General features: G+C 47.4%; 1 protein-coding gene across 1 annotated transcript in view; it reads left to right on the top strand.

Moving 5' to 3' along the window:
- Positions 1-980: 980 nt before the first annotated feature.
- The window catches only part of LOC138296319 (amine sulfotransferase-like), a 325216-nt gene continuing 315629 nt past the window's right edge, over positions 981-10567 (top strand). The window contains exon 1 of the mRNA XM_069235355.1: positions 981-1626. The gene's annotated coding sequence lies outside the window, so the exon portion shown is untranslated. The remainder of the gene's footprint in view (positions 1627-10567) is intronic.

Here is a 10567-nt window from a genome sequence, read left to right as displayed (position 1 = left end):
TATTGTTTTTTGTGGTATTGGCATTATTTTGTTTATTTAAAAATTCTGGTTACTGGTGGGTGATGGTGAGGTTTCACTGGACAGGAGTGGTGAAATGAGAATGATAGAAAGCATGGATGAGACTTTTGTGTGATGGTTATAATGTGATCGATAGCAGTGGTGAGACTGGTGAGTGATGGTGGGAATGTGATGGATTGCATGAGTGTGGTGATGGCTGAAGAGTTTGCATGAGGGTATATTGGCTGTAGTGAGAGATTGGAAGAATGAGAGCATCTCCCCGTCCATTGCACGTTAAAAAGAGAAACCAGAATAACATGCTGCTCGGATTGTGATGAAAAAGTCGATCTTTAAGACTGAAAAAATGTACACCTTTTAAGTACGTATACAACAAACAAAGTGTACTTCTTAGGACTTAAATGAGGACATTGCAAAGCTCTTTTGAAAAAAATAAATTCTGAATTGATGTATCTTCCCCATCCGCACCAATATACTTTATAGACAACCAACGTAGTTGTGAAACAACTAATCTCTAAGAACAAGGCATATGGAAACAAATGTCAGTTTCAACTATGTAAAAGCTCCTCTAATTATAGTTAAAACTGCGAGCTGTCATAAAAATCAGTAACTGGCGTACAGATAGTGAAACAAGCTGAAGGCGAGAGGAAGTGGCGTAAGGGACTGTCGATTTTGGAGCTGGGAAATAAGGCTAGAGTTTTGGCTTAATTTCAACGTCATGGGATACAGGGCAAATCACCTAATCATCCATGCCTACCAAAAATAATTGTGCCCTTGTGCAACGTAACTGGCGCTCATGTAGAGCTCCCCAATATTTTCAGGTCGAGTGCGCGCTATATAAAACCGCAACAAAATAAAAGGAAGGCAGATAAAGTGCTGATCACTCCTTACGCTGACTGAATACAAAGCTACTAATGTGCTTCGCCCCGCCCTTTTATTGATCTAACCATGCCCCTCCTCCTTCCAAACATGCGCAGAAACGCAGAGAATGTCTAACAAGTACCCTGTCTAAGGAAAAACACCAGCTGTGGACTTAATAGAAAAACTTTGGCCACCATCATCATTTTGTTCAGAAATTCAACACTGCCACCCTGCCATGGGAGAGACCTTAATGACCGGATTCTGTACACGAATACTCGGCTCCAATTGAACAGATGCCAATTATGATTTTCGGTAGATAAATGAAGAAACCAAAAAGGTGTGCATTTGTACTACATGTGTTGCTGGTCAGTGATTAAACACCAACTTAGGTTTTGAGTATGATCGCTCCATATAAATGTAATACTTTTTACTGCCTGCTGTAAGGATGGTTTCAACCCCTTTCTGTTCTCTGCGCTCTGGCTCTTTACACGTTTGACTGTTGCCCAGGCAACATTTTACAAAGATTTGATGTGTATGTGAAAGGTTCGCGCAGGCTTCCCTCCAAGTCAAGCCGTGCGGTTGCATAACTGACTAACTTCTGGGGTGAAGCAACCTTTGTACGGTAGCCGGTAGTCGATCAATATCGCACTTTATATTGACAAACCGTTTTGAAAATCCAGGACAAAGCTACCCCTCCCCATTTGTAGCAGAGATCAAAATAAAACGAACAAACTACAGATCCAGTAAAAGGTAAGAGTAAAACAATTTACAAATATTTTACTGACAGCGGTTAAGTCTGCATCATTAGGAACATTACAGAGGGATCGATCGTGGAATGTTGAACGATAAGCATAGCAGCGAATAGGAAGAAACTCAGTAACAAGTTTTGCTAAATAAATCCAGCCATTGATACTTTTTTTAAACGCTACAAGCGTGGTGGCATGGATTCCATATCCATAAGGATAATTGGAAACAACAGGCACTGGGCTGAGCCTTTTTAGGTTGAAGCCTACCAAGCAGCACATCTGTCTGGTTTGCTAATGACTTCTTGTGGTCATTCAGAAATCTACCATGGGAAGGCATTTGAACCATTGCTGACCATTGGCTTCGTGGTTTGTAACTTACATTAGCTTACTTTCTATTTGTTGGCTTTATTTATTTTAGGCTGTCCAGATTGAGTTTGTCCTTCTTGTGGACCAGTGCTTGTTTACTGTATCATTCCAAGTGTTCATTTTCTCTAAACAGGCCTTTAAGTCTTGTCTTGTCTTGTCACATTTACATTTGCTATGCATTCAAAGACAGGAGTCAAATGTCAGGCGCTGTCTTTGAGGGGGCTTGATGTTTACTTTTCTTTCTCTGACTTCAAAATGAGAGAATTTAAATGACAATCTTGCTGTGAAACAAAATTATTTTTCTGTCACACAAAAATAATGAACTGTGCTGATTTCTCAAAATATATCCGAATTAGTAAAGTAAAATTAATTTTAATTCTGAAGTGTGATGGAACCACATATTTAAATACGAACAAACACATCACTACACTAGTTGATGGCATTTCCACCTGTTATTGTTTGCACCCAGTAAACTGTATGTTTGTTCAAATGTAATGGTCATTTTAATTGAAAATATGTTGCCTGTTATGGCAGTGTGCTACCACACAATGCATACCCCACACTATGCCACTCCATTCTACAACACTGCACTCAACAGCACTCTTCTCCATTCTATGCCCCTCCACTCTACAGCAAGCCAGTCCATTCTACTACAGTCCATGACATGCCACTCCATTTTATGACACACCATGTCACTTTGCTCCACAACACACCACTTAACTTGATATGCCACTCCACTTGACGTCCCTCCACTCTAAGATCTTCTACAACACGCCACACCACCCCACTGTACTCTATGCCACTCAACTCTACTCTACATAAGTGCACTCTAGGCTCCGCCACTCAACGCTCCTCCACTGTACCCCAGTCTATCACACTCTACTCCAATCTACCCCACTCATATCTAACCCACTCCACTTCAGTCTACCCCATACCTCTTCACTACAATCTGCCCTACTCCACTCCAATTTACCCCACTCTACCCCAATCTACCCCACTCCACCTCAATCTAACCACTCCACTGTACCCCAATCTACCCCACTCCACTTCAATCTATCCACTCAACTCTACCCCAATCTGGGGGCGTGGCCTGGGACAGATGAAGCCGCACGCCTGAAGCGGAGCTCCCGGCGGCCATCGGAGGGCCTTAGGTATCCTGTTGATTTGGCTGCCCTGAAAGCGGAATGGAGGACCGTCAAGGGGCCCCGTGGCGTGGGGGCGCCGACGCCCATACTTTTTAGGGGCCGGGTGAGCCCCACAACATTGTGCGGTGTCTCTGCACCCCTTCCCCGTACAGTCGAGGTTCATCAGAGGACTGCTCTGGGGTAAGTGGGGGCCGTGCTTGGGGGTGTATGAGCAGAAGGATCGACCTATTGCCGCACGCTGGCCCCCACGGAGCAGACACAGCAGCGGGGATTACCATTGGTGCCCCTCCCCCTCAGTAATAGGTGGACACTGGGGATGAAAGGGGGGTCGATAACACCCCTATCGCGCTGGAATCACCCCTTAACCGCATCATAGCGGAGCACCGCGGGAGACACCAATAACGAAGTTCTCCTGGACCCAGCAAAATCGGCAACAACGAGCTGACCTCAATAGTGGCGGCGAGGTGAGGCACATCGACACAAAACTACAGATATTTAGGGCTTACATCACACTCCCACACAAAGCCCTATGACTAAGAAGGGGAGATTGGACTCATTCATGCTGATACCCTCCACAATTGATAGAGACACAAGCGGACTGCGGCTGGAACTGGACGGCCTATCTCCTGGACTATTTATGGTTAAATAGCCTGTTGCAGCTGGTGATTTTTAGTCCCTGTGGGGGAAGTGGAGACAGCGTCCACCAAGATGGGCAAGCCAAAAAAGAAGGAGGGCCAGGACACGGACACTATGGGAGCTAACATGTCACCTGGACAGACCACTAACACAGGGGCGAGCAGCTGCGTCCCAACCCTGAGACCACCCTGGACACTATACTCTAGGCGATCGAAGCCTCCCAGGAGGCCCTAGAACACAAAACAGACACTCTAACGGTGGATCTCTCCTTGCTTAGGGACGACCATCTCAGACTAACGGATAGGGTGGTCTCCAATGAAAGAAACCTTGAACAATTGGCTCCAAACCATAAAGCTCTCTCTGCGAACCTGGCAGACCTCACATCCTGAGTAAAGATACTTGAAACAAGAGCAGAAGACTTCAAAATCGAGCTCGTAGGAGCAATATCCAATTGGTGGGTCTCCCTGTAAAGCGGAACAAGGGGCTGCGAGTATGGAGACTTTCCTGGAGCAATGGATCTGGTGGGTGGTAGCTCCCGAGGGCTTATCACCCTTTTTCGCAATTGATAGGGCCCATAGGGTGCCGGCTAGATCTCCTCCCCCGGGGGCAAGACATCGCCCGATTGTTGCCAAACTGCTCCATTTTAAAGACAGAGATTATGTTTTGACCCAAGCAAGACTGAAAGGGGAAATAAAGCAAGGGAACCAACAGATACTGATTGTTAGAAATGGGGTTTTTGGTTGGCAGTCAGGTTACCCTCTGTCCAAGCAAAAGCCCTCACTCTAGTCAGGGTAAGTCACACACTGTCCAAGATTATCCTGTGCCCACCCTCTGGTAGCTTGGCACGAGCAGTCAGGCTTAACTTAGAAGGCAATGTGTAAAGTATTTGTGCAATAAATCATACAATACCACCATATAGCACCACAAAAATACACCACACAGTGTTTAGAAAAATATATAATATTTATCAGGATAATTGTAGGTCAAAAAAAGAATAAAGTTGTAATGGAAAATTGTAGAGATATCACAGGGAAGTGATATAAAGTGTCTTAAGTCTTTAGAATGCAATAAAGTGTCTTTCAAGCACAAAGTACCTGGTTTCTGGTGGAAAATCTCCTCAGAGGGCCACGGGAGAAGAGATGCGTGGAAAAAGGGGTGTGTGCGTCGATTTCTTCTCAGCACACACAGACTTGCGTCGTTCTTTTCCACGCGGGGAAGTCGGGCGTCGTTTTCCGGCGCGCAGACAGTCTCTTTTTGTGGATCGCGGGGATTACCAGATGTCCCGGGTCTGTGCGTGGATTCTCCTGCTTATTTTCCGGCTGCGCGTCGTTCTGCGGGGCTGCGCGTCGAAGTTTCGATCTCACGGTAGGCGTCGCGTCGATTTCTCCTTGGGAGTCGGGCGGCGGTGTCCTTGCGAGGCCGTGCGTCGAAATTTTGGTCTCACGGCAGGCGTCGCGTCGATTTCTCCTTGGAAGTCGGGCGGCGTTGTCCTTGCGAGGCCGTGCGTCAAAGTTTCGCACTCACGGTAGGCGTCGCGTCGATTTCTCCTGCAAAGTCGGGCGGCTTTGTCCTTGCGAGGTTGTGCGTCGAAGTCTCGATCGTCCCGAGGGCGTCGCGTCGATCAGCGTCGGTGTGCGGCGTTTTTCTCGCCGCGAAACAAGCTGTGCGTCGAAAGTTTCGGCGCACGGAGCGTCCAAGTGAAAGGAAGAAGTCTTTTTGGTCCTGAGACTTCAAGGAACAGGAGGCAAGCTCTATCCAAGCCCTTGGAGAGCACTTTCACAGCCAGACAAGAGTTCAGCAAGGCAGCAGGGCAACAGCAAGACAGCAGTCCTTTGTAGAAAGCAGACAGGTGAGTCCTTTAAGCAGCCAGGCAGTTCTTCTTGGCAGGATGTAGTTTCTGGTTCAGGTTTCTTCTCCAGCAAGTGTCTGATGAGGTAGGGCAGAGGCCCTGTTTTATACCCAAATGTGCCTTTGAAGTGGGGGAGACTTCAAAGAGTGGCTAAGAAGTGCACCAGGTCCCCTTTCAGTTTACTCCTGTCTGCCAGGGTCCCAGTAGGGGGTGTGGCAGTCCTTTGTGTGAGAGCAGACCCTCCACCCTCCCAGCCCAGGAAGACCCATTCAAAATGCAGATGTATGCAAGTGAGGCTGAGTACCCTGTGTTTGGGGTGTGTCTGAGTGAATGCACAAGGAGCTGTCAACCAAGCCCAGCCAGACGTGGATTGTAAGGCACAGAAGGATTTAAGTGCAAAGAAATGCTCACTTTCTAAAAGCGGCATTTCTAGAATAGTAATATTAAATCCGACTTCACCAGTCAGTAGGACTTTGTATTACCATTCTGGCCATACTAAATATGACCTCCCTGCTCCTTTCAGATCAGCAGCTGCCATTTCAACAGTGTAGGAGGGCAGCCCTAATGTTAGCCTATGAAGGGAGCAGGCCTCTCAGTAGTGTGAAAACGAATTTAGGAGTTTTACACTACCAGGACATATAACTACACAGGTACATGTCCTGCCTTTTACCTACACAGCACCCTTCCCTAGGGGTTACCTAGGGCACACCTTAAGGGTGACTTATATGTAGAAAAAGGGGAGTTCTAGGCTTGGCAAGTACTTTTAAATGCCAAGTCGAGGTGGCAGTGAAACTGCACACACAGGCCTTGCAAGGGCAGGCCTGAGACAAGGAAAAAAGGGGCTACTTAAGTGGGTGGCACAACCATTGCTGCAGGCCTACTAGTAGCATTTAATTTACCAGCCCTATGCACATAAAGTGCACCTTACTAGGGACTTATAAGTAAATTAATAGTCCAATCAGGTAGGATTCCAGGTTACCATGTTTTAAGGGAGAGAGCATATGCACTTTAGCACTGGTTAGCAGTGGTAAAGTGCGCAGAGTCTATAAACCAGCAAAAACAGTGTCCAAAAAAATGGAGGGAGGCAGGCAAAAAGTTAGGGGTGACTACCCTAAGGCTGTCAGGTCTAACACTGATCTTCCCGGACTTCACAAGAGAAACTCAAAAGCAAAGAGCCTCTTTCGGGGATGCCAAAGGGAAACTCCGTGACCGAGGAATCCAATATGCTATGCTCTTCCTGGCCAAATTGAGGGTATCACACAACGATAAGACCTACTTTTTCGCTTCGCCCGAGATGGAATGGGACTAGTTAGAATCTCATGACTCATCAGCCACAGATTTGCAACAGGAGACACCCCGAACAAACAGCAAGTGGCGCAACAGGTCCAGCAGACTAGAAGCAGTTGTAGCACCCCCACGCCATCAGGCGCTTCAAGAAATGCGAGAAGCAGTGGACGTAGCAGCAGTTATGAGTAGAGGAAGGCCTGATTTGACTCACTCCTCTGAGGCCCTCTCCGATCATGACTCCAATTTTGGTAGGGCATCCTTCTCATCTTAAGAAACCTCCGTCAGCATGCCTAAAGTAACGCCGGGATCTTCAGAGGATATCATTTGAGCACTGTACACATTTGTGTCGATGAGCTTAAGGACTAATCACACAGAGAGAATATAACAGTTTACTCTATTGTACAGTGAAGGATGACCTGCCGCGCTCTGTGGGTCATGGAGGAGGAGGGTCTGCAGCCAACCCAGGAGGGCTCACTGTGAAAACCTGTGGCCCTTGGGTCCTCCACCTATCTGCACAGCATAACGGCCCGTCGCAAACACAGGTGCGGCCAGATAGCAATGCTGATGAAACATGACTCTGACTGATTGGGTGCCCGATGGCACGCCGGGATGTTGGCTCTCGGTCTTTGGTGTGTCGCCCTACCTACCTAATGTTAGTTACTGCTTTAACAGTTTGGACGGGGATAGTTCTAGATACCGATCCTAGGGAGAGGTAGTTGGGGTATTGGGGTTATAGTTACATGTTTTATAGATTGTTTGCTCCCAGCAATGTGACATTTGATGTATTTGAAATTATGATACGCACCTCCTTGATGGTTCACCCCACACAGCTATGAGGGGGTGATGGTACCATTGCTTTCCACACTCATACACTATGGATCCCTCCTTGACCTACAAAATAATTACCTGGAATGTCAGAGGTCTGAACAGCATGTGTAAAAGATATAAGGTTACAGTCAGCCTAAAAGAAGAGGGGTCCAAGTAGCCATAATACAGGAAACACACCTATTAGTACAGGAGGTTAGGGCCCTCACGAAGAGATGGCGCGGCCAATATATGCACCAACCTATTCAGCCTTTGCTAGAGGTGTACTTATATGGGTGCACCCTGGGGTGCCCTTTCAGAAGACTCACAAAATTATAGATAGAGAGGGGCAGTATGTCCTGGTGACTGAGAGACTAGAGGGCAGAGATATAACGATTGGTGGCATTTATGCACCAAAACAGGAGCAGGGAGCTTTTCTTGCAGCGCTTTACCGGGAACTGGGACCCTACCTCATGCAGGCAACCCTGATAGGGGGAGACTTTAACACTATTGCAGACCCTGAGTTAGATAGGTCGCAACCCTCCTACCGTGTTCCCCAACTACTAAAGTGGCTAGATTGTTCTCTGAATGGGAGCGACAGCGGGGTTTTATTGATAGTTGGAGACACCTCCACCCTACAGACCGAGACTACTCTTTTCACTCCTCCTTACACGACCTACACGTCCGTTTAGATGTGTTTATCGCCTCCCCTGAGGTAAACAGCGTAGTGGAAGCAGCGGAATACCTATGCCGCACAATCTCAGATCATAATCCCCTGTTGTTGTCGCTGGCTTGGAAAAGAGAAAAACTGCGTATACCAAATTGGCATTTCAGAGTGGAAATGCTTGAGGATGACGCCTTCAAACACTCTATATCGGCTGCAATAGGGGATTTCTTTGATCATAACACAGCATCATCTCGCGCAATTGAGTGGGAGATATTTAAAACGGTCATTAGGGGTAAATGTATAGCAGAGGAAGTGGGGGTTCGTAAGACCCTAGAACAAGACATCCAGAAATATGAAGACTCCCTTAGAGATATTGAACATCATCGACCAAATAACCCGGAGCTGGCCCCCCCTTCTCACAGATGCTAGAGAAAAGGTCTTAACAGCAACAGAGCAGGCGAGCCGTTTTGATTACAAAAGGTATTTATCTAAACAGCACGCAGAGGGAGATAGGGCAGGATTGCTGTTGGCATGGCTTGCGGCTCCACCAAGACCTCAAGCCTTGGTAATGAAGACTGAGGACTCTACAGGATGCCGTCTATATGGGAAGAGTGAAATAAATGCCAGGTTTACTAGCTATTATTCTCTATTGTATGCCCCACCTGCAGAGGCTTTGATGCCAGCACAGCTAAAGGACTTAGATGACCTTGGCCTCCCACGGCTGGGGGAAGAGGACCGACTGGCCCTCGTGGAACCAATCACAGCTGCGGATATTAAAACTGCAGTGAAAACTATGGCTAGGGGGAAGGTACCGGAGGCGGAAAGACTCCCTGTGGAGTTTTATGATGCATACTTGGAGCAGTTGTCCCCACATCTCTGTGTCCTCTACACAGAGGCGAGGGAGGGGGGATCGTTGTCTCAGTCCACGAATGAAGCCATAATGATACCACTCCTGAAACCTGGCAGACCGGCAGCGGATGTGCGCTCATATCGCCCCTTGTCCATGCTTAACATGGACTATAAAATACTTAGCCGAATACTGGCTGCCCAGCTCTTACCCCATATGACGAAACTAATTCATAGGGACCAGGCTGGGTTTGTACCCCAGCGCAGCACGCGCAGAACATAAGACGGCTGGTCTCAATCCTACACTTTAAGTCCCTGGCCTTACAGAATGAGGCAATTATTGCAGTAGATATTGAGAAAGCTTTTGATATCCTTAGGTGGGATTTTTAGGAGCAGGTAATGCTGAGATTGGGACTGGGGCAGGACTTTATCCGATGGACGAATCTGCTCTACACGTATCCCACAGCACGGGTACGCACAGGCAGGACAGTATCGGAACCATATCTAATTGGCAGGGGCACCAGACAGGGTTGCCCCCTGTCACCCCTGCTCTTTGCGATTGCGGTGGAGCCGCTTGCGCAAATAGTAAGATCAGGATCTTGTTTGGAAGGGCTCAGAGTTGAGACGCAAGAGCACCACATTGCGCTCTATGCGGACGACATGCTGATCTTCCTAGGAGATATGGAAGCTGGTCTGCCAGGAGCGATGGCTATGCTGGAGCAATTCAGTGATGCATATGGTCTGCGTATAAATTGACAGAAATCTCACATCTTTCCTCGAGAAGAAGAGGCCCGAGGGTGAGGCTTAATTGGACCTCTTCTACATTTTGCTATCTGGAAGTCAACATATATCATAAGTTGGAAGACTTACTAGAGGGGAATGTACATCGGGCAATTAGGAAACTGAGAGCCGACATGCAGTTTTGGATAACACTTCCACTGTCGGTGACAGGAAGAGTATCACTGATAAAAATGGTAGTATTACACAGACTGTTGTACTATTTTTCCACCCTCCCATTGGTTGTCCCAAAATCGGTATTCAGAGACATTAATACCATGGTGACTTGTTTCGTATGGGGGTCAGGCAGACTGGCTTTAGGTACACTCCAGATACCCACATCGGAAGGAGGATTGGCGGCGCCAAACATGGAGATATATTATTGGGCATGTCAGCTGCAATGGCTGGCAAGATTACTACATGAGGAACAAGATGAGCGGGACACACAACGTAATACGGGTCGGTCTCTCCACGCCCTCCTGAACGTGTTATTGAACCGCAGAGGGAGACAAGAGCGGCTCCCACAAATATTACATACTATGCGAGTGTGTTCGGGACGTAGTCTACA

This window comes from Pleurodeles waltl, chromosome 5 (genome assembly GCF_031143425.1).
Source record: "Pleurodeles waltl isolate 20211129_DDA chromosome 5, aPleWal1.hap1.20221129, whole genome shotgun sequence".
Taxonomy (NCBI): Eukaryota; Metazoa; Chordata; class Amphibia; order Caudata; family Salamandridae; genus Pleurodeles; species Pleurodeles waltl.
This window is presented reverse-complemented; position numbering and strand designations above follow the sequence as displayed.